This window comes from Halichoerus grypus, chromosome 11, assembly GCF_964656455.1.
Source record: "Halichoerus grypus chromosome 11, mHalGry1.hap1.1, whole genome shotgun sequence".
Taxonomy (NCBI): domain Eukaryota; kingdom Metazoa; phylum Chordata; class Mammalia; order Carnivora; family Phocidae; genus Halichoerus; species Halichoerus grypus.
In genome coordinates, this window is record NC_135722.1 from 28,465,926 (window position 1) to 28,492,838 (window position 26,913).

Genomic DNA, 26,913 nt, shown 5'->3' on the forward strand with positions numbered 1-26,913 from the left:
AAATACCTAGTAGTGCAATCACTGGATCACAGGGTATAGCTCTATTTTTCACTTTTTGAGGAACCTCCATTCTGTTTGCCAGAGTGGCTGTTCCAGTTCACGTTCCCACTAAGAGTACAAGAGGGTTCCCCTTTTTGATGCATGGGAGACTTTTTATCTACTTATTTATTTTTAGTAGACTGGATGCATGATCTGAAGGTAAGACCTAAAACAAGGATGATATCTTCTTGGTTTTGAGTGGATGGTAGCTGCACGGGCATCACCACTGGCCCCACCTCAACTACCTTAGTCCCTAAGCGATCACCACCGACCACACACCTTCACACCAGCACCATTCCCAAGCCCCATCACCCTCTGCCACAGCTGCTGGTCTGGATCTTTAGGTAATTTATAGAGTCAGCAAGTAGAGGATTTCTCTTTACCAACTGGTATGGAAGTATTGCAACATTTCAACAACCAATACAGCCATACCAGGTCCTACCAGGGGAATACCAGTCTTAGGTGAAGACTTTTGCAATCTATCCTATTGGACATAAGACATCAACAACAATTTCTGGCCAGGGTAGTGACATGATCAAAGTAGAGTATCCAGAAGGCTGAACTGGCAGCTGTGTGTTGGATGAGTTAGAGTAGAGGGAAAAACTGGAGGCAGGGAGATCCATTAGCAGGTTATTCCAGGTGAGGCACACAATCAGGTGAGAAGAACACATAAATTCCCCCACAGGATTTTGCTGTGAAAAGTTAGACCTTGCATTGATAGGAGGAAGGTAATATAATCCTTTCCCCCTTTAAATTGATTTGTTGGAGCTTTGTTTTGTTGCTGAGGGCACCAAGTGAATATATAGCTGTCACCTACATGCCCCATGGGTAAATGATAAAATTACCATCCCTGCTTCCTCTCTCTTGAAGGAATGAACTTTAGAACCCTGTGGTATGGAGTGAGCTGGATTAGGAGGGAATTCCTGAGGTAAGCTGGTACTTTCCAAAGACAGAAATGAATCTATGAATCTTTGACACATTGGTTAAACTGAAGAAAGGGGAAGATCCATACCTGACATAAAGAGCATTCAAAAACCCTGAAAATAACCTTAAGATATATCTTTGCTTATTTATGATTGTCAGAGTGGATAGAACAATTGAGGGGGAGAGAAAGTGAGAGAGAGAGAGGAAACAAAATAGTAACAAACAATTGGTGAATCTAGGTGAGTGTATGGAAAATCAGTGTATTGCTTGGCAACTTTTCTGTAGGTTTGAAATATTTCAAGATAAACACTGGGGTGGAGGATAACTTGCTAGTTTGCTAATTGTTCTTCCTGGGAACTAGATGACCTTTGATGTTGAGTAGTGATACTCGTGGTGAGTCACTTCATTTTCACTCTTGGAGAGGTGTCTTCATAGTTTGAATGACAAAGTGAATCCCACACATCTAAATCAAGGGACCAAGGTCTTATGTAATTCCTAATGTATGGTGTACTTTTTCTTTCTTGTTTTAATTAACCTAATTATGAGTATATAAGCAAGAGACCCTTTGTACGGCTGTAGAGTTTCCTAGGGGGAAAAGCTACCTATGCTTTTCTTTGCCTTTTAATTGCTGCTCAGGCTGACACAGAACACACTCAACCCCATCACTAGATGTTTTGCGTTATCTATTTATGACTTGTTTGTTTGGGTCTATGACAATTTTCAAAGTGTCTTCTATGGTGAACAAGTCTGATACAATATTTAAGAATGTCAGAGAACACTTTAAATTCTGTTTATTTCTCAGCCCATCACTTCCAAATACAATTCTGAAGTAAAAGTGTTCAAATCACCATAGCTTCTGTAATTGGAACAAATTCCAATGCAGCTCCCGTTATTGTTAGAATCCAAAAATAATATCTTTGCCTTGTGATTTATTCACATTTTAAAATATTAGGTTGAACCATATAAAATTGACATTTTGTAAATCAAAAACGGTCAAATATTGACAATTTCATATGGTTTACCCTATTAAAATCAACACATTTCCTGTAATGTTGACATCAGATAAAAATATGATTCATATTGCCTATTATATATTATTTCCTCCCTGGTGAAAGCTCATAGCTTTCAGAAACACAGAGACTTACAGTTTATAGAACCTCAGAGCATGTGCCCAAAGCAGTTGCTAGAATAAATATAAATTCTCATATAAACCTACAAATGATAGAGTTCAGTATATAGCATCCAACTTTGTTCCGTCACCTCTAGTCTGGCTGCAATGGAAGAAAAGAAACTATTGATTAATCTTAGCTGGGTTTTTTTGCATATTCTGTACATATTCTAAGAACAATTTGAATGCCTTTACCGTGGATTCTCATGATTGTCATCGTCAAAATGTGTCACTTCTTTGCCTGTCAAATGGAAGCCCCACTAACGAGGCCAAAAATTCACTAAGTAGTATTAATCTATTGGGCAACCTATGTCTTTACATTCTATCACTAAGGAGGCCAAAAATTCACTAAGTAGTATTAATCTATTGGGCAACCTATGTCTTTACATTCTATTTTTTTTTCCTGAATTACAACTTCCAATAACCTCTGACAGGTGAAAAACCTCTCATAGAATTCTCTCACTCTTTCTTTTTAACAAGAGGATATTTTCAGTTTAGCATGTATCCTACTTAAATGCCAAACCCTGAAAGTACCACATGATGCAATAGAGCATAGATTATCCTAACTGCTCTGGTAAGCGCTATAAAAAAAAGTCTGTGAATAGTTCTCATAATTTGGCCCACTTACAACACAGAAATATCTTTTCCTTGACACAGAAAATGTATTTTTCCCTCAATGTTTAGTGTTTCCCTTGGATATTTCTCATTAATATCCTTAAATATTGTAGTCCTGAGAGCCGCAGTTTTTCTAGAAGCAGAAAGTTATATAGATTTTTTTTAACCAAACTCTCTTAACAGAAAATATTGCAGCTTCTCTTTCTATTACTACTTCAAAACCATACTGGCAAAATGAAGAAGGAATTGAGATTTGAGCTTTTTTACTTTTTGAATTCACAGTTTTCTATTCCAGGTGCTTTGAAAGTTCACTATTCCCATCAATAAAGATTTTCTTTTTCTTTTTTGGCAGAAAACTCACACACTTCCTAATGTTACATAAGTATCCCGATAGATAGTAAAAATAAGCAGAGAAAAAGACTTGGAGCTGAGTGGCACAAAAGGTCAGCTGAAAAAGGAGAGGCACGGAGAAGAAAAGTATTATGGGGACACAGCAAAAAGACTCGGGTTATGATAAGGAAGCTGCTGGAGAAACCCAAGTCCAGCACACGCAAGCAAGTGCTGACGGCTGCTCAGACCTCACACAAGCACTACGAGTAGGTAGTGCAATGTGGTAGCTCACAGCCTGCATGCTGGTGTCACGCTGCTTGTGTCCAAATCTTAGTTGCATGTGCGTGATCTTAGAGAAGTTGTTTGCCCTCTGTGCCTAGTTTACTTGTCAATAAAATAGGTATAAGAATGGCAGGTGTCAGATTGGGTTAAGAGGATCAAACGTGATTTCTCAAGTAAAGCACTGAGGTCCCGATGCCAATTAATTGCCAACAAATGTTAACTATGAAAGCCTTAGCTCTATCTTAGTAATTTCTTTTCTAGCCTTCACAGCAGAACCCTCCAAACCACGCAAATAAAATCACAACCCTTGGCTACAGCTTTGGAAACTCTGAAGAATTATATAGATTCAGATGAAACCAAACTATAAGCTAATTGGCTCCTATAAGGATTGCACATTATTATTATATTGTATAATTATTATAACTTCATTAGATGTGCCTGCAGAAATGCCATGTATTGTAGGGGAAAGTCAGCAAGCTTTAGAACCAGGTGGGGCCGGATTCTACTTTTAGGTGTAGGACCAAGAGGATTCATTTGATCTCCCCAAGGCTCATTTCCTGACCTTTACAATAGGGATAACAGCACCTGCTTTGTAAGAGTGTTGTAGAATAAGCAATAATAACTGAATAACTGGGCAGCTGCTAGGCACACCAGAAGCTCTCAATAAATGGCAAGTCTCATTATTCTTAAGGGAGGGAGGCTCTTTGATACACTCAGGCCAGAATATCAGAAATTTTCACACACTGCATAATCAAGTCAACAAAGTTGACATCCAACTTAGAACACTTTTCAAAGAAAGCAATATTTTTAATTTACCCGAAGTTTTGCTTGGTCATCCTGCATTTTCTTTTATTGTCTTAGACATTTAAACTTTCACAACTCCAAGAAATTTGAAATTGAGTTCAAATCAGATTAAAAAAAAAAAAATCCACTCCAACAAAAGCTCTCCTTTGCTCCTATTTATGGAGTCTCTACTATGCATCCTACATTTGGGTCTTAGGGCAGAACTGAACGGGTACATCAGTACTCAGATGATCTTAGACGCCATTAAATTAAAATACTGAAGAAACGACTGAATTTCAGAGATGTGAAACAAGTTATCAATAAAGCTAGTTAAATATAATGCTAAAATGGTTCTTTTTCTGTGCCAAGTACTAAGCTATGTGCCTTGTGCGCATCATCTCGTTTAATTTTCAAACTATCCTCTGAGGCAAGTGCTATTATTATCTTTATCTGATAGATGAGAAAACTGAGTCTTGGAGCTGAACTATGTGATAAGTAGCCACTGGCCGCATGTTGCGATTACAATTAAATTAATTTAAATAAAAGCTAAAATTCAGCCCCTTGGTTGCATAGGCCAAATTTCAAGTGCTCAGTAGTGGCTACTATAGTGTTCACCTCTAATTATAGAACATGAAGAACATCACAGAAAGTTCTATTAGACAGTACTGCCTAAAAGTCTAAGTAATCGTCTGAGTTTACACCACTAACATGTGGTAGAACCAGGTGACTTGACTCCTGAACTTGTCCTCTTAAGCTCTGATTGCCAGAGCCAAGATTTCTCAATATCCACATCAGTGTTCCTCCGGCCATCCATTATTTCTTCTTAAGAATAGCCTTACCTTGGTGAATTATATGCTTCATGGTGACAACTTTACATACAGACTCTACTAGTGTTTGCTCAATTTTTAAGGTTTACTTCTATTTTAATTTAAATCTATCAATTTTTAAAAGTATATTATTACAGGGGCGCCTGGGTGGCTCAGTCGTTAAGCGTCTGCCTTCGGCTCAGGTCATGGTCCCAGGGTCCTGGGATCGAGTCCCACGTTGGGCTCCCTGCTCGGCGGGAAGCCTGCTTCTCCCTCTCCCACTCCCCCTGCTTGTGTTCCCTCTCTGGCTGTGTCTCTCTCTGTCAAATAAATAAATAAAATCTTTAAAAAATAAAAATAAAAATAAATAAATAAATAAATAAATAAAAGTATATTATTACAGTGCATGGTTTATTTCTCTTACTTGCCTTGTATTTATATTTATAAAAATAAATACAATGAAATGTTTTACTATATTCTATACAGATACTAAGGGATTTTCATCTCTATGTAGGGAGGTTTGTGAGTTATATAGGTGTTAAATATACATTTGGTAAAAAAAAAAAAAACAACAGATAACTTTTACTTGTTCTAATTCCAATTACCGAAAAGGAATCAAAGAGGAAATACATTTCTGACAATGTGACATGAATACAATTCATTGCTACATGTGTAGAACCACCTGAAATCTCCTCTGTGCCCACCAGGACTTTGTCACACGTAAACGTTGGTGTCTGCACTGAACATTTGGGGGAAAACTGAAGCAGGATATAATAAAGGACAAATATAACCATGTGCAAACCTTCTTCACACAGACAATGGCTGATCTAGAAAGGGAGTGACTTTCAAGGGATAGCTTCATGGAAGGATGTAGAAATGGTCTTTAAAAGTGGAATAAAATGGATAAGACTATTTTTTACTAAATGTGCACTCAGGTGGGAAGGCACAGGAAGTTTGGGAGACAATAGGACTATCAGCGTGCCTAGCACTACAGAAACACTGGAGAATTTGGGGAAATATAGTTAAGTAACTTTGATGAGTCTCGACTTGGACAGTTTGATGCTGGACTGATACCAACTGAAAATAAATGAAATCAGTTGAGAGGACCTTCAGCTTGCATACAGAAGGGTCAGGAAGGGGAGCTGTCTATGCTGGCAATGAAGAGCCATAATGAGCAGGACGACTTCATAGAACTGAGATACTCTAGATTTTATCAGCCATGAGTTGAAATTCAGTGCCCTTTGCATTAATATCCCAATATCCCTCCACAAGCCAAATCCTCTTCACTTGAACAAAGCCCAGTCTTCTAAGGAAACTCATTCCCCAAATACACTTCCAATTCTTAGAGAACTTAGGTTTCATTGCCTACTTTGCTAGTCCCAAGTGTGGATGCCTGGCTCAAGGCTGGCTATGAGAGCAATTCATAGTCCCCATTGACCGGAGGCCGGTGTGTGGAAATCCAGCCACAGCTTTCTTATTTTCACAACGGGTCCACTGTGCACTGGGAAAGAGAACCCATCTCCCCTGTGGTACATGCTGATGCGGGCGTGGTTGTTAGAACCAAGTTAGCAGACAGGGCTCAGAAGCCACACAGCTTGAGTTCAAATCCCAGTCTAATCACTTAACCTTACTCCTTTCTCTTATTTAAAATGGATTCACAATAACAACACCTGTCTCATAGTGTTGCTATTAAATATTAACTAAAAGAATTCATGGAAATTATTCATACAGCTCCTGATTTAATTCCAGTCAAATGTCTCCCTATTATCGACCCCCAATTATTATAGCTCTAAGTCATTCATTCACACAAGCAAGCACACACACACACACATACACACACGTCTGTATTCCCCAGTAGGCTCACACCCCCGTGCTGTGACTGGTTTGGCATGTTTCCCAGTATTAGCCATAGTATTGACCCAAACATATTGCCCATCACCACCCTCTGATACCTGAGCCTTGGTGCCGACTTGCTGAGGCAGACCCCTTTACCTATTTACTTCCTCATTCCCAGACACATTCTCTCCATAGACTCTCCTTTGTCTCCAAAGCACCAAACTCTTTCCTACCTCAGGATCTTTGTACCTGTTGAACTTCTTCCTTCAATGGTACTTCTCCCCACTCTGCCTGACTGATTTTTACTTAACTTTCAGGTAATTGAGAAGCCTTCCCTAAACTTCCATCTATGAGCCACTTATTTATTCAGATAGATGTATGTTTGTATAGCCTCTCTTTGTGAAGTCCAACTTAAGAAATTCATAGACATTGTATAAATAAAGCTTTGTTCTGGAACAAAGCCAAGTCAGCTCTGTTCACCAACAATTGAAGACAGAAGTGGTCATGTACAGTTATTTTAATCTTAGTCATCCTGTTTTCATTTTTCTCAGTTCTTGAGTGCTTGCTATGTTTGTGCTTAATTTCAAGGTGTTTTATGAACATTATTAATCTCATTATGTCCAATGAATGTGCAAGCGGTGAGGATGATGAAAACTACTAATTAGTGGCATAGGATTACAATGGAAACAAAGTAAAACCTAACATTAATTGATGTGCGTGTGTTCATCACTTGTATGGCATCATTTTGGACTTAAGAACAAATAGACTTATAAACAATCTTTGGAAATTTAACTCGTTTGTACCCAGAGGAGTTTCTATGTTTGGTTTTCTGGTTATATTTTGATGTCTCGATATCCCTCTCTATTCTAAGTTCCATGAGGCTAGGAATCAATGTTTTGTTTGACATGGTATTCAAGAGTCAGTCTCTCAGAATGACTATAATGATTTCTGACACTAACTACCTAGAGTTAAACCAAACTTCACAGGTGAAGGGCACAGTCCTCCATAAGACTGCCCTCATTTCAGACACCAGCCCCATGTTGAGGAGTCCTCAGGCTATCATCACTTTTGACCAGCTGGTTACAAATTCAGTTTCCCATTACCCCTTAGGGTTAGAAAATTCATTGGAGCAACTCATAAAACTCAGGAAGATACTTCATGTACCTTAATGATTATTAGTACTATACTTAATGATCATAGTTTTATTACACCAAAAGAATACAAAGCAGAAGAACAAGCCCAAAGGAGAGGTATAGAGAATGATATCAGAGAAGGTCCCAACTGTGAAGCTTCCTTGTCCTCAGGATACATGTTACACTCTCAACACACTGATGTGGACCAATACACAGAGTATTTGCCTTGGAAGATCACCTGAACTTCAGTATCCAGAGTTTTTATCAGAATTTCATTATAAAAGCAAGATTGGTTCAATCATTACCCATATGACTCAATCTCCAGCCTCACCCACTTCTTCAGAGGTCAGGCTTATCTCATGTGGCTCAAAGTCCAAAGTCTAATTGCATGGTTGGTCTTTCTAGCATAGCCAGCCCCCATCTTGGCCCATTTCATTAGCATAAACTACTAGGGGCCTACTTTCAAGCATACTTTCAAGTGTGATCTGAGGAATAGACCATGAATAGCAAAGATACACCTCATTACTTGGGAAATTCTAAGGGTTTAGAGGTTACCTCCAGGAAGCAGAGACAAAGGCCAGTGACATTCCTTATTACAAGGTGATACATAGTCCGTGCAATAAATGCTTGTTGAATAAATGACCCGCAGGAGTGTTAGGTCAGGTTACACTGGATATTGCTAAGACTCTGTCTAGAATAAAGATAAGAGAAAACGTGATTGAATCTAGCAGTTAGGTGATTGTATTCAAAGCAATTTCAGATGTTAATTGATTAAAGAATAAATGGGAGTTGAGGTTTTATAGATTACTCTATTAAGATGTTTGAGGATGACTAGCAGGTGGAAGATATAGGATATAAAGACATGAATATGTTCTTAGCATGATGGGAAGGAGACAGTGGACCAAAAGAGAGTAAGGAGAGAGCTGATAGGGTAAGTCTGAGGTAACCTTAGGGTGACTGGGTTCCCGAGCACTGCTGGTGGCCAAACATAAGTCTCCGTGGTGAGACAGAGATGATTCATGCAACATCATGATGGCTTGTAATGTTCCTTTTAAACCACAAATTTCATAATTCAGTTCTGTGGAAATACCTTTGTTCAAAGAAGTTCGTTCCCTTAGGCAAGCAGCTCTTAATCATGGGTGATTTTGCCCCTCAAGGGACATTTGACGATGTCTAGAGACATTTGACCCAGTCATTCCACTTCTGTCTATATACTCAGAAGAACTGAAAGCAGAAACTCAAACAGATATTTGTATGCTCATGTTCACAGCAGTACTACTCACAATAGACAAAAGGTGAATCCAAACTAAGTGTCAATTGACAGATGAATGAATAAACAAATGTGGTATATCTGTCAAACAGAATATTATTCAGCCTTAAAAAGGAAGGAAATTCTGACATGCTTTGACATAAACTTTGAAGACATTACGCTAAGTGAAATAAGTTGGTCGCAAAAAAAACACACCAAAAAACAAAAAACAAATATTGTATGATTTCACTGATGTAAAGCACCGAGAGTAGTCAAATTCACAGAAATAGAAAGTAAAATGGAGATTACTAGGAGCTTGGGGGAGGTGGGAAAGGCAAGTTATTCTTCAATAGGTATGAAGCTTCAATTTGGGGAGATGGAAAAGTTCTGGAGATGGATGCTGGCAATGGTTGCACAACAATATAAATGTACTTAATGTCACTGCACTGCATATTTTAAAATGTTTAAAATGATAAATTTTATGTTATGTATATTTTACAACTAAAAAAAAAAAAAAAAAGACTCAAGTGCTAGCTGCTAGCACAGTGGGCAGAAGCCAGGGATGTTGCTGAGCATTCTACCACGTACAGGCCAGCTCCTGCAACAAAGAATTTTCCAGCCCAAGGGTGCCTGGTGGCTTAGTTGGTTAAGCGTCAGACTCTTGATTGTGGCTCAGGTCATGATCTCAGGCTCCACGCTCAGCGGGGAGTCTGCTTCTCTACCTCTCCTTCTCCCTCTCCTTCTGCCCCTCTTCCCACTCGTGTGCTCTCTGTCTCTCTCTCTAAAATAAATAAAATAAAATCTTAAAAATAATAATAATAATAAAAACCCAAAGAATTTTCCAGCCTGCATGTCAGTCGGGCTGAGGTTCAGAAATCTTACTTTCACAAAATACTGAAAGAACAACAGTAAGAGACTGTGTAGAGATGCTGATCTTTTCATTTTTACCCTACCTTTTCACACTGAGGCTACTTCTCTGATTTCGCCAGATTTCACTGGCCAAATCAAGCTAAAAAGAAGCAAAAGGGGTGGGGGGGGGGAAAGTAGAATAAGAAGGAGGAAAGCAATCACTTACATCTCAAAATAGAATTTAGAAACTCTCAATTTCTGAGATCAATCTATCTATCGATGTATGTATGTATGTATGTATGTATGTATCTATCCATCCATCTAATAATTTCACCAATAAAGTCTGAAACTATGTAAGACTCCTAAGCTTGGCTTGAATTCTTCACATTTTGTTGTATTCCCTAATCTAGTCCATGCATGTTCCAGAAACTGATAATAAACTCTCTTAGCAATAATGTATTGTTTCAGTATATATTGTGTCTAAAATATGTGTAATTCTGCTTTAAATTTTGGTGAAAATTCTATGTCTTCTATAGATGTCTTTACTACAGAAAAGAAGGCATCTTGGTTTAAAGAATGTGTTTATTTCTCCTGTTTAAAAACCATGAGAAATCTCAATGATGAAGAATCATTTTTTCCACTGCTGCACTATTGTTTAAAAGAGAACAATGTTTCTTGTTAAATAACTAAAACAAATTAAAACTTGAATGAGCAATGACAGTAAGGGAAAATTATCTTTTACATTTTCTATCCATGGGGCCACTGGATCAATGACCTTTCAATTCAGTCAAATAAACCTCTGATCCATTCGAACAATCAGTGAGTCTCACTATTTTCAAGAAATTGAGCAACTTATTTTGTTGAAAATGATAGAGGTAATTGTGTATGTGTATGTGTGCATGTGTTGAGCCATGGCATTTGAAACAGATTCAAGTGAAAAAGAACTATAGTTTCGGAAACAATGGCTTTGGAAAATTTTAGTATTTTATCAATTTATTATTTGTTTATTCCTCCATCTTGTTCCATAAAATTGGTTTAAGACAGCTCTGAGTATTTTTATAATCTATAGTCTCTTATATTTGTGAATATTTTGTAGACTGGGAGCTAAATACTAAATTATTAAAGATCATAGAAGGAAGGAAGAAAGGAAGGAAGGAAGGAAGGAAGGAAGGAAGGAAGAAAGAAAGAAAGAAAGAAAGAAAGAAAGAAAGAAAGAAAGAAAGAAAGAAAGAAAGAAAGAAAGAAAGAAAAGAAAGAAAGAAAGAAAGAAAGAAAGAAAGAAAGAAAGAAAGAAAGAAAAGAAAGAAAGAAAGAAAGAAAGAAAGAAAGAAAGAAAGAAAGAAAGAGTGAAAGGGAGAAAGAAGGAGGAAGGGAAGGGAAGGAAAGGGAAGGAAAGGAGCAAAGAAAAGAAAAGGAAAGAAAAGGGAGGGAGGAAGAGTAGGAAGGAGGGAGGGTGGTGAGGAAGACAGAAAGGGAGCAACGTAATATCTAATATCTTTTAACCCTATGAATTACTTCATCTCAAAGACCATTTCAGTAACTTTATTCAATAACACCATTAGCAGACAAAATATGCATGTTACTTGCAATTAATTTGTATTCAAGGATACTATAACTATAGAAAAAAATTGTTTATTTAAGTAGAATGGAATGTGGTCTGAGTCGACTTACTGTTTTTTGACTTTCTGTCAGCGATTTGCCCTCTGCAAAACACTTCAATATTCTTTTTGGAACATTTCTCTCTCCCCATCATAGTCCTGGTGGCTATGATCAATCTAAGTGTCCGCCTTCCTACTGGGGAGTCACAGCAGCTGCTGGGGGGGCTCTATTTACCAAATCTTTCCTGCATTGTTCAGATACAGGCAGGAGCTAAACTACCACCTCAGCTTGGTCCGTGGATATACTCTCCAGGATTCTGACTCTGAAGCAAGTGACCCAGGATTGAAGAGACATTTGGCATGAGTCATCCTAGTGGCAGTACCACGATCACAGGACTAATGCCACAAGGTAGTTCTCTAGCTCCTGGTTCCCAGCTCTATCTTCTCTCATTGGTTCCTGCTTCCTGACCTAGTGTTCCAGTTACTAGTAACTGTTTTACAATCCACCCCCAACTTAGTAGTTTAAAACAGCATCTATTTTGCTCTTGACTCTGCAATCTGGGCAGGCCCCAGCAAGGACAGCTTGCTTCTCCTCTACTTATTTTTGCCTGGGGTGGCTTAACCGCAGGGCTTGAAGGCTTGCTCACATGTCTGGAACCTGGTCAGAGAAGACTGGAACAGCTGGGGACCAGAACAAATGGGGCTCCTTGGTCATCTTGCAAAATCTTGATATGGTCTATCCAGCATGGTGGATTTAGGGTGGCCAGACTTCTTACAGCTCAGGGATCCAAAGATACACACCTCAAGAAAGAACCATGCAGAAGCCCTGTCTCTTTTTATGACGTAGCCCCAAAGTCAGGCGGTGTCACCTTGGCACTTGATTGCAAAGCACTGTAAATGTACACCCAAGTTCAAGAACTCCATCAACATCATATTGTAAGAGGCACACGTGGGATAGAATATATATTGGAGCAGTCATTTTCAGAAAATTTAATCCACCACCCCAAGCCTCCTGATTGATGTAATCCTGTTACTTTTCAATAAACTCTCTCGTGCTGATCTTAGCCAGGGTCAGATTCTATTACTTATCACTAAAGAATCCCTATCTAGTAGAGTAAGGATCTGTTTTATTAATCCCTTGGCAATTAAATGCCACTTTAATGTTGGATATTTAATTAATATTACCATCAAGAGGTTGGTACTTATTCATTAACTAATTACTAGACACACCTGCATGACTTTGCTTCTCTGGCGAACAACTCCAACTATTTTATCAAGCTTCACTGCATTGCTGCAAAACAGACATGATTATAAAAAAAATAGCTGAAGCAGAGAAAGGTTATTTGGTTTATCACAGATGGCAATGAGGAGTGCAGTGCTTCCAGAAACAGACCCAGAAGTTTTCATTCCCCTGGCCAGGCTGGAACTATTAAATCACATAGAAATACCAGGAAAAGATAAGCTACATGAACCAGTGATTGCTGGCGCTAAACACTCTAGTGAGTTCAAAGAGCCCTCAGGGCCTGCTGTTTATTTGGAAAACCAGAAGAAAAAAAAAAGAAAGAAAGAAAAAAAGTGGTGAGAGAATGTCAGGACAGCAGCCTAGCTACATATTAGCTTATGATTTTATCTTAACCAGGCTTGTTTGAAGAATTTACATATTAGGGGTACATGAGTTTATGTATATATGTGCTAAGAGTACTTTAACCCTTTTTTTTAAAAAAGCTTCAGGGCCTGTGTGCACATTTTAAATAATAATGTATGTTCCATTGCCTATTATCGGGTGGTCAACAAAATAATCACCCTACAAAGAAAAAAATTTCAACATAAGAGCACATCGATGTCAAAAAAGCAAGTTAGAAAAAAAAAGAAGAAGAAGATAGAAGGAGGGGAAGAATGAAGGGGGGGAAATCGGAGGGGGAGATGAACCATGAGAGACGATGGACTCTGAAAAACAAACTGAGGGTTCTAGAGGGGAGGGGGGTGGGAGGATGGGTTAGCCTGGTGATGGGTATTAAAGAGGACACATATTGCATGGAGCCCTGGGTGTTGTACACAAACAATGAATCATGGAACACTACATCAAAAGCTAATGATGTAATGTATGGTGATTAACATAACATAATAATAATTAAAAAAATACATTAAAAAAAGCAAGTTAGAAAAGTAGCAAATGATATTAGTATGTCGAATATGATGGCGTTTTACTAAAGATAAAAACATCAAAATAAATAACGAAGCAAGAGACTGTTTGTTGTTTCTAGAACTATTCCATCCCTCCCCCTGGAACCAATTAGCCAATTTCCCTAAGATGCCAGAAGGTTCTAGCAGATTATCTTTTTTAATGTCATTGTGTTGTTGACCACCTATACTTTCAAACTCTTTTATTAATGGAGTTCTTAGAGATAAATAGAGGAGGAAAATATATGCCTGTGATTCCAGCTACTGACTTTTTTAGGATTTAATTTTTATCTCTTAGGGTTCAAATATTATATTTTATCTGCTCTCAATCTGTCTCTCAATCTCTCCCTCTCTTTCTTTCTCTCTCCCTCGTGCACGCATTCTCTCTCTCTTTCTCTCTCTCTCCATTTCCACCTCTTTCCCTCTTTTGGTTCTCTTCCAGAGGCTGCTTTTTCCAGTGACAGACATCTCCATGGGCTGTTCTTTGTGACCACCGGCTGTGTTGTGAGAACTGTTTTGGTCTTGCTTTTCTTCATGCCTGTCAAAGGCCACAGAGTTGGGAGTCTGAAAACACAACCTGAATCAGCATGGACCCGGGAGACCCTGAACACATCTCAATAAAACTTTCAATGATCTCCATTTTATACACAACGTTTTAGTTGTGGAAGACATACTTCATCTGAACAAAATTATATTGAATAGCACCTCGAATGAAAAGGTCTGTTCAAATAGAGATGATACAGAGAATTACATGTAATACCTTGGTTTTTTATTCTCCATTATGGATAAAACCACTACAAAACCCAAGAAAAATCTTACACATTCCTTTTAGAAGCGCAAATGTCCTAGAACCTTTGATTTGAAAACCCCTTGGAGCCCGAGCATTTTAAACCATCTGGCAGAAAATTCTATAGATGTAAAAACACTTGTTAACACTATTTTCCAAAGACATGATTATTAAGAGACATTAGTGAAACACCTTTCTATTGAGTAATTTTGAAGCTTTGGCTTCATGATTATTCTTTGTATGTGTTTACCTTATTTTATTAGCAACTTGTCCTGGATTCTGAAGTATTAATTCTTTGCAACAGCAAGGGGTTTTGTGTTACCTTACAATGTGATATCACCTTTAAAATGTTACACTTTTACCTCTGTGCGAGCACACTGCCCCCAGCTAAACAACATACATAACTCTCAATCTATCATCTGCATTCCCTTTGCATTAGGTGTAACACTGGCACAAAAATCAGAGCCCCAGCTCCAATTTTTCCAGCTGTCTCTGTTGCCCTGTGATCTTTTGGTACAAATTTTCTAGCCTGTTTGAAAAGGCAGGCTTCTACCCGCCCCCCCCTTTTGATTGTGCGTAGGCATTTTGCCAGCCTGAGACATGGATTAATATGAACAGAATCACAGACTTTTCTGAACATAAGTCATTTACGTGCGTTTAGTGGCATGCACGAGCAAGAAAAAGGCGGACCGCAGTTGGCTTTGTATAGGATCTGGGTAGGTTTTGATTTCACTCAGAGCCAAGAACAAAGCAACCTCTGACTTTTTCTCAAACTCAGCCCGTATGGAATGACTTCTAATGACTTCACGAACTGCTAGCCTTCAGATGACTGGAGCGTTTTTTTTTACTTTTTAAGTTTTCCTCTTCTGTGACGTTTTATGATTATACCTTATGGTGCAGTTCTATTTTTGTTCTTCATGGTTTTCTGAATGCTTAAAGTCTAGAGGGAAATTTTTTTAATCATTTGGCCACCATCAAATGTGCTTTTCAGTTTGGGGATAATGTGGAGAGAGGCTTTAAGTACCGTGCCAACACCAAACATGGCATTCCCTATTGAATGAGCCAATTCCATCCCCTGAGTCTGAATAATTTAGAGGAGACGTGATGTCATTGTCTACTTAGAGATAAATGGAAAGGAGTCTGGGTGTAGACTTTTGGAGTGGTCTTTGTAATAATAGTAATTAAAAAGAGCATTACCTCATATATTTAAACTTTTTGTATATACCATGTGCTTTTCTCATTTTTACCCAATATTACTCATAAAGGGCTAGTAGTTCTGTTTCATTATTTTCGAAGCACTGTTTGATGACACTGGTTTAACAGTTCTCACAGTTCACTGCTTCAGTTTTCATCAGATTATATTTCTAGTTACACTAGACACTTTCATCATCAATTTCCATATGTCTCAAAGACATGCAAGGACCAGTTTGCCAACAGCAAATTCAGATACCAGATAATAGCTGCTGTAGAACACATTCTTCTCTTACTACAGACTTTTCTAAAATGAAAATCTTAGAATCCACCAGGCCAATTCCTTGACACTCAAACACACTCATACTTGTTTAACTAGATTAGCCTGTGTGTGTGGTGAAGGTTGAGGATTACCACAGACTATTTAATTTTGATGTGAAGATCTTATGATAAAATAAACACTGTCCATATACACTTCCATATACTTCATGTCCCAGCTGGTGGAAAAGCAACAGCCATCCAATTTGCCAAAAAGCTGCCAAGTTCCAAAGAATTCTTTTATCCCCCTCCCTTAAATTCCCGTAACAACTTTCCCATGTTCCTGCCATCACATCTTGAACCTCCCGTTGGCAAATGAATGCTACAGATTATGACCCATTATATATTCTAGACAAGTCTGAAGTATGCAAATAAGTGTTATATCAACAACTGAAGGTGAAGTTCAAATTTCAACCGGTCATCATTTTGCTACGAACTATCAGTTTATTTGTTTTGCTTATGAATTTCAACAGCATAAATAACCCAAAACTGCAGCTTGCCATGCATAAAATCCTTAATTTTACTTTTTAGAATATTGCTCATGCTTCAAAAGAAGGGAATTAATAAACTGAAAATAAAACTCTAAGTATCTTCGTCTTTCAAAGATCAATTCAATCATTCCCATAGATAAGAATAGCAGAAGGATTTTCTTAATATGTTTTAGGACTACTGAATCCTTAAGGGAATATCTTTTAAAGTAATCTCTATGGTTATAATATATGTGTAGTATTTTGAGATGGAACATGGACTGTTGGGTATTCTGAACTTATAACATGCATTGCACTCCTTTTAAAGAAAGTTCTAGTATATAGAGCCATAGAAAGATGTTTAATGACATGGAGAGATGTTCATAGTATTCTATTCCTTTGAAGGAATAAGTTACATAGGTGATGGGATATGAGAGAAAAAGGAGAACTTTTACTTCTTGATGTACTTCTAGGTTTAATTTATTTATGACTATGTATTAATGTTGTATTAAAAAGATTTAGAAATGGGGTACAAAGCTTATAATCATTGCTCAATATGTATCAGGCATTAATCTAAGTGCTTGAAAAAATATTAACACATTTAATCCTGGTAACAACTCTATGAAGCAGGTATATTTAATATCTCTTTTTTACAAACGAGGAAACCAAGACACAGAGGGTTTAAGCAACTTGCTCAGAGTCACACAAATAGTAAGAGCCAGAAGTGGGATTCCAACCTTGGTTTTTCTCTCAACTACCACTCTCTACACTTAACTGCATTCCCAGGTTTATTCCATTTTTGTAAACTACATTTGACTGCAAAGCTATATAACAAAATGTTTATAATGGATATTTCTGAATGATGAAATCACAGCTAATTTTTAACTTTGTCCTTTTGCTTGTCTGTGTTTTCCAAATTGTCACAAAACAATGAATAGAAAAAGGAACAAAAGTTGAAAATGAAAAAATAATCTTTTTAAAGTTCCTTCTGTACTGAGCATGAAATAGGGATTTTGATATAGTGCTGTGGTTTTTTTTAAACTACCCTCCAGTCAACCTTCCTTTTATTTTAGCTTCTAGTAAAACCATGTGCTCTAGATCTTGGCTATTCAACTGTTCTCTTTTGTGCAGATTTTACTTTGTTTAGGGGTGTTCATTATGGGGAATCATGAGAACAGAAGAAATTGATGGAACTTTCAAGATGTGGAAATGCCAAGAAAGGGGTGAAGTTAGAAACCATAGCTGCCATTATAGAAGTCCTGAAATGTCTGTATTTGCTGCATTTCCATTGCATCTTTTCTTAGAAGCCTGAGTTGCCCAGCAGGGCCATAGTGACGTACCTTGTATCAGTAAGAAACCCAGCGACTACAACATCTTTCTTACAATTGGTCTGGGAAGATTGATTGGGTCCACATGGAATAATCCCTTGTCGAAAGAACAATATTCTTACTTGCAGTCAGTGTCTATGCATTTCCTCTGAAAGTATATCTGTTTCTTTGAAGATTTCCCTTAGAAAACAGCTACTTGTGAAGACTCCCTTAGAATATTGTTTTAAATATAAGTGAACTAGTTCCAATGAGGACTGACATGGAAGTGATGTAGTGTCTAAAATCTTTATAGGAAAACAGAAATACACTTACCTCCTGCATTTATGCTTCATTTGAAATAAGAACAAGTCCAGACGTGTGAGCCATAAGTAGCCGTGGGACACTGAATGGGAGATAAAGTTTTAGGATCTGTGTGTTAGAAAAATGTTAGGTTAAAAAAAAAATGTTAGGTAAGTATCGTGCTCAGCCTCTCTGGCTGGGGAATACCATGCCAGTATTTATTTCTTTCTTTTTTTTTTAAGATTTTATTTATTTATTTGAGAGAAAGAATGAGAGAGAGAGCATGAGTGGGGGGAGGATCAGAGGAAGAAGCAGACTCCCCGCTGAGCAGGAAGCCCGATGCGGGACCCGATCCCGGGACTCCAGGATCACCATCTGAGCCACCCAGGCTCCCACCAGTATTTCAATATTCCAGTAATCTTTATTTTTATTATGTAAAATTTATTCGAATATCTTGAATCCATTCATGTCTCGCCGTGTCTTGTCTCCTCCAGACTGTCATGCTGCTGAAGGCTACCATCATCTTCAACCCATTGCCAGCAATAACCCCTAACTGGCCTCCCAATGTTCACTCTCACCCCCTAAAATCCATTCTCCACGCTGGGGGAAAAACGACCTTTTCAAAACACAAATCTAATCATGTTAGCCTTTCTACTTAAGATCCTAAAACAGCTTCCAGTTGCCCTCAGGATGAAGTCAAACATCTTGAACAGGGCCTTAGCTGTGACCTTCAAATGCTTTTAGCCTGGCCCTTTGGTCCTGGCCTCTGTGTACAGATCCGGATCTAGACCCTTCTCTCAGGCACCATGCGATTCCTCACTCAGCTACCCCAACACGGCTTTTCTTTTTCCTATGGTATCCTTGTATTTCTTCCCTCCACCAGGGAAATCTTCACTCAACCTCAGAGGAGAAAAAGTCTTATTGTATGTTTCAGTTTTGGTTTTTTGTTATTGTTTTTGTTTGTTTTGTGGGTTTTATTTTTTTTGCACCAGATGCCTCTTCTTTTCATTGACATAATTTATATTTATCTGTATGATTATTTAACATCAGACTGCTCATGCGCATGAGATTATGTACTTTATAATATGGAGGAAAATTCTGCTTTTTCCATCTTTAGACCATCAGCATGGTATAAGTATTCTGCCTAGAGCGAAGATTAAAAAATATTTGTTGAATAATCAAACTGTTACATTAATAATACAGAGAGAGATGGGTTTTAGATTCTGCTTGTCTCTCAAACTCAGTTTTTAAAAAATGTATTCATTCATTTATTTTTACTAAGAAGAAAAATTACATTATGTATTGCTTACTCAAACTACTAATACATCTTACACTAACTTGTCAAATTGAATTATTAAAATTGAAACCCCCCCACATACATTTTCTTTAATCAGGTTATTATGGGTTTTCCACATGCCCATCTTTCAAAAGAGATTACTTTGCCTTTTACTTCAGTGAGAATGCTCTTCCACCATGACAAGCCTGTCCCAAGTACCACTACCATTCTACCATTTTTCCAGAATTGGGATCATGCTATGGGAAAAAACCTGGCAAATATTAATTGATAACAGAAATCATTCAAGTCTGTTAAAATGGAAAACACACTAACACATGCTCAGTATCTTGTCAGATTTTTAAAATTAATTTTTAAAATTATTATTGCATAAATAATACTTGTTTGAGTTGTTGATACATGCTAGACGTTGGCTAGTAAGTATGGTAAGAATTAGTGAGTTTTGCAAAATTTTAAGATTTCCACTCCTTCCATGCTTATTATTTAAGCTGCTGGCAACGATTAGCCTTTCTAAGATAATGTCTTAAAAATTTATTTTGTGAAGCAAAATTTCCTCAGTTCTAGTGTCTCCTGAATGTTTCTCAGTCATAAACATTTTTATTGGTTCACCAAAAGGAAATTTTAAATACAAAGGACAAAACACATTATATATTTATTTTGAGAACTTCAAAAAGGATCTATCAAAAAATCAGGTTAATCACCTAAGTTTCCTTTGGGACTATATCTTGGTACATCATCTCTGTAAATTTTAAGATAGAAATTTTACTCGGGGATTTTTTTTCATGTTACTGTATTTTTTAAAAAGGCTATCTTTAAACAGGTGTGATACATGATAATCTTCAGTTTCTCTATGAGAAAATAAATTTCTGAAACAATCTTATGTATTATTTCATGTTTCTAAAGATGTTAGAAAACCCTTTTAAATGTACTGTTTGAACACCACGAGTTCTTAGCTCTTATCCTCTGACACTGGTCTCGTGACATCATTTCCGTTCCTGCATATCTGGTATGGATTTTCCTTGATTGTATAGTTGTCTCCTTCACTCATGCCTTGTCTTACTCACTTTCTCATTTATTGACCCATACTGTCATTTAGTAAATATTTCCAAGTTTCTACTATGTACACAGCACGTAAGAATAAAGGACACAAAGGGATAAAGGGCATAGTTCTTAAACTTGAGGAGTTTATAGCAAAAAACATTTGAAACAAGTCAAAAATGTAAAAACTGTAGGAATTAAGAATAAAATAAGGATGTTCGTTGGCTCAGATTTTTTTGAATTGCACCATAATAGTTCTATTGGCAGGCTCTGATTTTTGATAACCTATAATCTTAAGCTTTGCTGGAAAATGATAAAGATGCAGAAAATTTAAAGGAAAAAGAAGCAAAATAGTTGCTGTTTGTTCATAGAGTTAGATTGGTGTATATAATTTCAATAAAATTATTCAGTGAAATGCAATAGTTGTGATAAAATTTTTTCTGAAGAAGAACCACAGGATTGAACCAAGTTTTCAGTTACACATGTCCCTGAAGTATTGGAAAACCTGTCCTCATAAGGAGAATGAGAGCTAATGCCAAATAAAGTATTAAGCTTTCAAGGGAAGTAGCATCCACTTTCCAAGCTTCCACCCAAAGTTCTCCCACGCTCCGCTCTCTCATTTTCTTCCCTAAATGCATTCTGAAAAGATATTTTAAAAGATATTGCAGCAGGCTATCAGGAAGCATATTTGCCAGTTCCTTCGATGAAATCACTGGAGAAAGGGTCCAAATTTACATTCCATTAAAGAGAAAAATTTGTAATATTTGCATAAAGGCAATCATAAACTTGGCATTTTATTTTTAGCCTTCTTTTGTTTTCCATTATAAACAGTAAAAATTGAATTTAACAATGACAAAAAAATGAAGCTTACAGTCTCACTTATGTTTAAAAAAAAAAAGAAGTCCCAGCTTATAGCATTTCAAGTTTGCTCTAATGAGGCTCGATGTTTCAAAGGTGATGTCAGGGGACAGACATGGTTCACATCCAATCATTTTAAAACAAGCTTTTAGTGTAGGTCTCTATATTGAAGGACAATATGATATAACAAAACACAATATGTTCAAATCCATGTAATGAGAATTATTTGAGAAGTGAGTCCCTTTTGTTCCTGACTTACTATTTAGATTTATTTCTATTTCTCTGGCTTTTTTATTTTGGTAACCTAATAGAGATAAAAATTCACAGCCTTAATACAGCTTGGTCACTACTTCTCCCAGTGGATAATTGATCATCACGGACACAGAAGAGGATGACTTCTTCCTACACTACAAGTTACAATTTCAAACAGCTTTTTTTGCCTGTTTTTCCCCACTCAGTAGAATGATATACAAATTTTCATCAACTTTATAAAGGATCAACCACTTGTTTTGTATAGCATTAAATATCCTGTAAAATGTGCCACTAAGTAGAACACATTATTATTTATTATCTGTGTGCACATATATAGATTCAGGTTCATGTACGAATTTAAGTTTGGCTGTTTTGATTGACTACCAGTTATTAAAAAAAAAAAAAGGAAGAAAACCACAGAAATTATTTGGCTTGTGGGTTTTTTTTTTTTAACTGATTAAATCAGCCCAAATCAGTCAAAAAAATTCAAACCATTTAGATAAGACGAGTGCACTGCTAACTCAGAATAAGGGAAACAAAACCAAGCATTTCTTCAACATGATTCTAGTCAGTGTTTGCTGCTAAGCTGGAAAACAAAAACAAAATTTAAAGGTGCTTCCCCCCTTCCCTCCCCCCATCTTTGCCATCTTTAATGTCAGTGCCACTTGCTGTGATTTGTGCTGGGCAAGGAGAATCACTGTCCTCTTGATCTCAGAACATTTGACAAGTACTGACACTCTGGGCATATTGTACAACAAAATAAATTTATTAGCAACACCATCTCTCCCTTCATTTCAGCTCAGGCATAAGAGATAGGTTACTTAAAATTCAAGTGCCAGGAAAGCCCATTGTAAAAGGGAAATATTTTCAAGTGAATTCCGTTTGATCTTCTTTTATAGGGGCTCCTACCAGCCTCTCTCCCTTCCTCCCCAGACCCTGGAAACCAATTAGTCTCAGCACAGAGGCCACAGACCAGGTTGAAATGGCTCCTTTTTATTTTTAGGGGATATAATTTCAGCCAGGACGTCTAGTCAGTTGTCAAATAGTATACTTAGCACACTTCTCTCTCTCACACACATCCATTGGATTTCCCTTTGGAGAATGCCTAGATCTCTGAGTCCGACTCCTGGAAAGGAATTAGATCTGGTTGTAGTCCCAATCCTTCAGCTCTGACAATGCCATAACATCACAGGGCCACCTCATCTTTTATAGACAGCTCCGCCAACCAAGTTTGCTAAAAGCCTTCTCTTCCTTGTCTTCTGTCTTCTAGCATTTCAGCAGCCTTTCCTTTCCTTATGTTGTTTGCATACAATTCTGAAAGTCTTTTTTCCCCATTACCCAAAGTAGCAGAAAACAGAGGACCAACTTTAATTTTTAAAATGTTTTTGAAGTGCTTATTTTGGGGTGGGGGGAATATGTGCTCCCAAGACAAAAATGGAAACAATTAAGAGTCTTTGGCCCTCTTCACCCCCCTATTCTGAACCTGCCTTAATTCATGGAGGTGAAAAAAATTATCAGCTGGGTTGGCCTTTTCTTTCTCAGGAACAACATTGCAGAGAGAAAGGTGTGTGTGTGCGTGTGTGTGTATCTGGCTAGTTGAAAGCCTTGAGGAAAGAGAGCACAGCTCTCCCCCAGGAAAGCCTAAGCTCAGCAGATGGGAGGGGACCCAGGGTCGCCTTCCTCGGTTTGAGCCCAGTGCCCGAGCCGCTCCCCTTGCCCCCGCGGCGAGCTCGGCGCCCTGGAGCTGTGCCAGGACTCCAGAGAGCCCCAGGCAGGTCGGTGGATGGGGGGGGCCTGGGTGTTCTCTTTGCAGAAGACGCCCATTTGGAGGGAAAACTCCCTTTATTTTTCTGGGGCTCCGCAGCCGCCCCCTCCCCAGTCCCTTATCATTTTTACGCTGATCACACTCCTGATGATGAACTTGCGGCTCAGCTTCCTGCTGCCTGCTTGACCCGAGAGCACCAGCAGGCTGCCGGCCTCGCCCTCAGCTCCCTCCTCCTCTTGCAACCCCGGGGCCTCGGGGCGCCGGTGGGGGTTCGAGCGGGCCCGGGCTGCAGGAGGGGCGCGCGGGGGCGCGGGGTCCCGCCGGGGAGCGCGCACGGAGCGGCGCCTCAGCCGCCCTGCTTCCTGGAGCTGTGCTCCTTTGACCCCAGTGGCAGTCCCTGTCACTGCACCGCTCGCGCTCCCTCTGGCTCGCCGCGCCCTCGCTCCCTCTCCTCGCCCCCTCGCTAGCTCTCTCCCCAGATCGAGGCTGCTCGGGTCCTTTCTCCCCCCCGCCTCCCTCTCGTGCCGCACCCCCCGGCCCCCCGCCCCAGCCCGCGGCGGGACCTCCGGGGTCGAAGGTTCTGGCCCGCCCGCGCCCCTCGCCGCCCCCGCGCGCCCCCCGCACGCCTCCCTCCGGCTCGGGCCGCTCCGCGATGGATCGCCTGCTCGTTGGGCGCTGAAGGCATCCCCGGGACCCGGAGCGCAGCCCGGGAAAGGTAATCCGCCCCGGGAAGGGAGGCGGAGGGCGGGGGAGGGGGAGGAGGCGGCCGGGCGCCCGGTGCCGCGCGCGAGAGGAAGGGAAAAAAAAAAATGCACACACAAAGCGGAGCCCGGGTGAGAGGTGCCTTGTCAGAGGCGCGTGCGAGGGGCTCGGAGGCTGCGGACCGCGGCTGCCCCGGTGCTCCTGACATTCGCACGAGCGGGCGCTTCCCGGGCAATTCGGAACCCGAGGAGGGCGTATTTTCTACGCCGGAGCGAGAGCAAATTCTTTTTCAGGAGCTGTCTCCCTCCCACTCCCCATCTCGCCCCTCTGCTCATTTCCCCTCCCCCCCACCCCCCAGTCCTCAGCCGCCGACCTCTCAGGGTCCCCACCTCCCGCTCCCTTCTCCGCCGGGATTTCTTAGGAGGGGTGAAGGGGGTGTCCGCGAGGGGCATCAGCGAAAGCCAGGCGGCGGGGATGGGGGTGGGGACGAGGGCTAGGCGAGCTGTTTACTAGAAAGTCCCGGGGTTATGTGTTCGAACCGCCCCGGCCTAGGCCCGGGTGCATTGTGTTGGCCCGAGCCCCGGGCGCCCGAGGCGGCCCGAGCGAGGTGCGGTGGCCGGGAAGGCGCCGCGCAGCTTTGTGCTTTGGCTGCGCTCCGCGGCCGCCCCCGGGGCCGCCCCCGGGGCCGCCCGCGCGCGCGCAGCTCTCGCGCGGGGCTTTTTCTCACCCTGTCCCCGCGCCCCAACCTCGCTGTCCCCTGCCGCCTCCGGTCTCTTCACGATGGCAGCCTGCGGAGCGAGCCTGCGACCCGGGCACGGCGGCGGGGGGACGAGCGAGGAGAAAAAGTAACCGTTGCCGCCCGATTTCTTCTCCAGAGAGGCAGGAGTTTCTTTGCTATTTACACGGAACAGGGTTATCTTTGTAAAGCCTTTGAATTCCGGGGTTTTGCGGCCTAGGATATGAAGGGGGCATTTTTCCGGAGATCGGGGAGGGAGTTAGAATCCACCAGCAAGAAATTAAGGATGCCCCGGTGGGGTAGATTTATAGAACATTTACTAACCCCCTCCCCCAACATACCCCAAATTAAGAGCAAATGCGGGTCATGCAAAATGTGTAATTGATTTAGATGCTGCAAACAAACACAAACAGGTCCGGGTGGAAAAAAACAAACAAAACTTTAAGGGAAAGAAAAGATTTCTAAAGAGGGGAAATCCGTGGCCTCCACACCCCCTTCCAACGCTCGCTGGCTCCCTCCCTTCCTTTCTCCGCCGCTCCAGGAAAGCAGCCCGGCAGCTCCGGGGCAGAGAGCAGGGAGGCGGCGGTGGCGGCTCCGGGCGCGGGCTCCGCTCTGAGGGTTCGGGGATGCCAGTGCGCCCGCGAGGCTGACGTCGGGGGCGTGGGGCTGTGATGCTCGAGCGAGGATGGCGCGGTGTCAGAGCCATTGGCCGCCGGTGGTCATCAATCAATCCGGGGCTGGGGGAGAGAAAGAGAGACAGGCGCCCGGCGGAGCCCGGGGCCGCGAGAGCCAGCTCCAGCAGTGCTAGCAGCGGCGGCAGTAGCGGAGGCGACGGTGGTGGCAACGGGGGACTGAGCGAGTAAGGCGAGCTGGTGCTCCAGGAAGGAAGGGGGAGCTGTAGCCCGGACGAGCCGGCCGTGAGCCGGGAGGGCAGGGCGAGTGTGTGAGTGTGTGTGTGAGTGTGTGTGTGTGTGTGTGTGTGTGTGTGTGTGTGTGTAGTTGCTGAAGGACACCCCCCCCAACTGCCCACCCTAGATTTAAAACAAACAAACCAATCCAAAGTGGAGAATTCCGCGCCCCCCGCCCCACCATATATAGGCTCTACGCGTTGCCAGAGGCGCAGGAGAAAAGTCCTGCCCTTTCTCTCCGAAAGAATGTGCCAGGCGGGTGTCCGCAGTGCTGGAGACAAGTTCAGGTGTAAGTGCGGCGGGAGGGGGGGCGCTCTGTGGACAGAGGCACGTGGAACTTTGTGCATCCCTCTCAAAACCCTGGCGGAGAAGCCTCTGAGAAGGCTTGTAGGCATCGCTCCGGGATACGGGGATGAGTAACTGGAGGTGGGCATAAAAGAGTAGGGGCGTGAGTTGAGAAATCACTCGATCCGTGCGGCAGAGGGAGGAGAGAGCGAAATTTGGTGGAGTTGGAGCAGGCGAGTTCCAAAGTCCGGCCAGGCGGTCGGGCGATCTTCTCAGGGCTAGTGAATAAAATGAGCATCCTTGTTTAAACGAGGAAATCACGGGCTCCTTTCTCATAGGCTGTGCCAAACGAGCTCGGGTAGGGAGGTCATGAGTTGTTGCTTTGAAACTTTAGGTAAATTGGACTTCTGGTGTCTAGGAGGTGGAGACAGTTATTTAATTCCTCAGCTTTTAATCCTTTCATTGCCAGCAGACTTTAAAAGGTTTTCCAGCTAGATTCCTGAAAAAGAACATTGCAAGTTGCACAGCTTAAGGGGCAGGAGACTCGATTGCTGTCTAGGAAATGCAAAATGAGCCCACATGATTTTTTTTAAGGCGAAAATCAAACTAGCACCAGCATGAATATTTGGCAATGTCAGTCCCTTTTAGATTTTCCTTTAGGATTCCTGGCATTTAGTGCCAGGTTCCTTTGTTTTGTGGAGCAAATGTGCTGAAATTATAAAATGAAAATTGAAAGAATACTCTTTAAATATTATATGTAAAAAGTGATGTAAGTGTAATGAGGATGAGATGCTCCAAAATCTGAACATTTGGAAGCTTTTACTGCCTAAATATGTGAAGCAAGGTAAATCAGCTTCTGGATAGTTTTAGGCTGTGTATCATTCTGTCTTGTTTCAAGCTTTTTCCAAATTT

The 26,913-nt window shown here is 40.6% G+C and overlaps 1 protein-coding gene and 1 long non-coding RNA gene across 9 annotated transcripts in view; one reads left to right on the forward strand and one right to left on the reverse strand.

Annotated features, from left to right (window-relative positions):
- The first annotated feature begins 23,222 nt into the window (after window positions 1-23,222).
- The window catches only part of MPPED2 (metallophosphoesterase domain containing 2), a 170,516-nt gene continuing 166,825 nt past the window's right edge, over window positions 23,223-26,913 (forward strand). For 2 of the 8 annotated variants that reach the window (XR_013442382.1, XM_078058269.1), the window contains exon 1: window positions 23,942-24,085. The gene's annotated coding sequence lies outside the window, so the exon portion shown is untranslated. Of the gene's footprint in view, window positions 23,381-23,941; window positions 24,086-24,820; window positions 24,952-25,533; window positions 25,673-25,706; window positions 25,726-25,899; window positions 26,006-26,913 lie in introns of those variants that run through there. The other 6 variants (XM_078058272.1, XM_078058273.1, XM_078058271.1 and 3 more) reach the window with 6 other exon arrangements.
- On the reverse strand, window positions 25,229-25,993 carry LOC144379428 (uncharacterized). The gene is made up of 2 exons (XR_013442383.1): window positions 25,861-25,993; window positions 25,229-25,545 (listed from the first exon to the last, which is right to left on the reverse strand). It is a non-coding gene; the product is annotated as an uncharacterized LOC144379428 (long non-coding RNA).